Source organism: Phallusia mammillata, chromosome 2 (genome assembly GCF_965637545.1).
Source record: "Phallusia mammillata chromosome 2, kaPhaMamm4.hap1.1, whole genome shotgun sequence".
Taxonomy (NCBI): domain Eukaryota; kingdom Metazoa; phylum Chordata; class Ascidiacea; order Phlebobranchia; family Ascidiidae; genus Phallusia; species Phallusia mammillata.
The window spans coordinates 6,521,811-6,525,240 of NC_137253.1; the positions used below are offsets into that span (position 1 = coordinate 6,521,811).

At 35.3% G+C, this 3,430-nt stretch overlaps 1 pseudogene; it reads left to right on the forward strand.

The window, feature by feature from the left end:
- The first annotated feature begins 524 nt into the window (after positions 1-524).
- LOC145212877 (uncharacterized) lies at positions 525-2,428 on the forward strand (annotated as a pseudogene).
- The last annotated feature ends 1,002 nt before the right edge of the window (positions 2,429-3,430 follow it).

Below are 3,430 nucleotides of genomic sequence, written 5' to 3' on the forward strand. Positions count from 1 at the left end.
ATAATAATAAGACCTGAAAATAAATGAACATTTAAACTAAACAGAAAAATGGAATAACACTAGTCGCAAAAGTAATTAAAGGTAAAAATCACTGTGGTAGTATCCAAGCAAAAAAAAACTTTTATTTTAAAAAACTTTAAGTTATGAATATCAATAAGACCTGGAAAAAATAAACACAAAAACTGAAATGAACTAAATAGAAAGAATGCAGACACTCTTTGTGAAATGTTTTGCAATTGAAGGAAGAAAAAAACACTCCAGTATTAAGAAAAATAAAACATTCCTGACAAAAATCCTTGCTCACATGACAAATGTAAATGGTAAGTAAAGATTGGCAGTAGCAATAACAGGACAGTGCATTCACAGCTTTGTAAGACATTCATTGAAAAAATACATGTATAACGAGAATAATAAATAAACTTATTGGATACAGCATTTTCAATAATGTTTCACATGTATAAATAAAATTTTAGGCACTTATTTTTCACTGTATAGGTCTTTTCCAGTATTATTTAATATTCTTAATGAGTCTACTGAGGATGAAAGTAAGTTTGATCTTTTTTGCAGCTTTTCCACAAAAAAGCATGTATACTTGACGATGCACCTATGCTATTGTTAAAAATTGCAAGAGCAAGGTGGCTTAGGCTAGGAAACTGATTTTGAATGAGTGAACTGTTCCAAAATGTTAGTGTGTCAAAAGTCACTTATGTCATCAAACCGTTTCTTTTGTAAATTTCCTTCTCATTTAGTTCTAGGTCAGAAGTTTCTGCTTATTGTTCATCTTGCCATTCCAGAAAGCTGATATAGCCACAGTGAAGCTGTTTTTCTAGGGACACTGGAAAAATGTATACTTATTAAATCTGATGCCATGGTCATTGATGGGAAGACAATTGAATTAGATACTGAAACTTTGGATGCAAGAACAATGCCAACAAATGGCCGTCTGTAACTACAAACATTTCACCCCAACAAAACTTGCCATGACTTTTCAAAAACTTCATCGCTGGTGAATCAGTGAAAAGTGACATTCATGTTTATAAAATTATGTAAATATGAGCACAATGTAAAGTTGGACATTGATCACTTTGAAGGCTTTAATGTTACTTCGACAAAGGGCTCCAAAAACGATTTTGGGCTATCAACAACCAGACAATCGACTTTAGCAATTGTTTTGGAGTTTAATCCAGATCTTTCAAAAAAATATGCTGCTAATGCTTCTCTTTAGAAATAGTGGATGCAATTTTCTGCATTAGGTCAAAACTTTCTTCTGGAATGCAATTTACTGTCTTACTATTATGCGGAGTAACTACTAAAGTTGTTACGCAACGTTGATGTTATCGTATATAGCCGTCTTAAAATACAGTAACTTTAAATCAATCAAATAAAAGAAGAACCTAAAAAAGCTGTTTCGCGCGTTTCCGCTTTCATGGTTGAGTGATTTGTAAATCTGCAGGAAAGAAGGAAAGCAACAAAAAACACTGGGACGTGTTGATTTGTGTTTCAAGATTTGAAACGGACCTATAGACAGGGTTGCCATCGAAGTAGACCCAAAAATAAGGACAACCGAAAACCTAAATTTTTATACGAAACAAAACGAACGTTTCGGTACAAATCTTTGCATTGATATGTGCTATGACATATCATATGCAACTCCTTGTTTGAACAAAATACTTCATACATCTTACGACAACTCAGGTCTATGTTCACTTTACTTGTAGCAGGAATCCGACGTGCACAGGCCTCTATGCAAAATGGACAGTTTCAATAAAAATTCAACTTTGCTTGTTCGCTGCTAAATAGAGCATACAGGATTGAGGAAAACTACAATAACATGCATAGGGATTTGATGCGTATCAAAGGCTTTCTACTACAAAATGGCCAAGTTCGTATCCAGGTGTATCAGGTCGGTGTTAAACAGACCCTACGTCCATGTAACTAAGTCTACAGATTTGGACATCAACACCAAATTCACTTGCATTAAACTACTATATTTTGGCGAATTCCGACGTTACAAAAAGAACTCTCCAGTTTTATCCTTAAAGCCACAGACGGAAAGGTTCGTGTACGAATCTTCAATTGAACACAGAAGCTTGCGAAAGCATTTGTGCATAAAGACATGCAAGGATTATTCAACCGATCTTCGGTTGTTTACAGACTGAAATGTTCTTGCGGCAAAACATACATTGAAGAAACCAGGCGAAACCTTGGAACGCAAATTAACGAACACCAACTAAGCGAAACGTCCGAGGTTTTTCAACAACTTCAGGCCACCAAAGACCATGCAGTGGACTTTGAAAACCCGGAAGTACTTGGAACAGCAAGGGACCGCTATCGATTAATGTTACTATAATCAATTTGCATTTAACACCATAAACCGGAAATAAACGTTGATTCTATGTCGGTTCCTCTGTACTCATTTAACACTTAAACAACTTATTGCGTATTTTGATGTGACGTGTTGTGCTATTATTGTCATTTTGCTTGAAATAAGAAGTAGTTGCTCTGCTCGTGTATATAAACAGGTGTAACTGTCGTGGCCTTCATATCACTGATGGTGGCATGAGCATTTGCCGACTTTTATAAAGCATGTCGCTTTTAACGTCTATTTGCGCCGTGATTTTTACCACCAAATAAATTTGTTAGTGACATTAGTACAAATCGTGCTTATTCATACATTGCATGTGACTTTAACCGTTGCAATTTACGATATTAGAATGCCATCGTTTGTGTACAATGTTTTTCTACATTGCGTAGTTAGGTTCACCTGTATTTATCGCTTCGACCTGTATCACAATAAACAATTTACAACAGGCCAAATTTGCCAGTGGCGTAGTGAAGAATCAAGCCGGTTTTCTTCTTTAACTGTACATCTTGGTTTTATAAACTTGTTTTTGTTAGGATTAAACACAAGACACTCCCGAAAACGGGTCTCTATCGGTTTAAACGTCAGTCAAGTGTGTCATTCGATCTGGACCATTGGGCCAAATGTTTTCGCCTTCCTTTTTGCGCCATTGGTTGAACTCTGACTCAGCTGCTCTACCTAGTGGATACATTTTAGGGTAACTACCAACTGTTCATTTAACTATATATGTTATCATTTGTTTAAATGAGGATAAATATTTGTTGCGACAAACTAAATTTGCAGAACTACCAATGTATATCTGAGATGTCTGTAATATAAGGCATAGCTGCATAAAATTAGTCCAGTTTTGCATTTTATGATTGAAGTTGGCCTAAAACATGTAAGGTAACTATATTCAAAGATTCTGTCAATAAATGGGCTAACAACTTCATCAACTCTCATGCACATACATCTGTAGTCCTAAACAGAGTAGAGTTGACGATAAATATATTCTTAAACCTTAGTTTAGTTCTATGCATTGCTCGGAATAAAGTGACTCAGTGCACTTTGCGTTTGTGCAATGAGTTT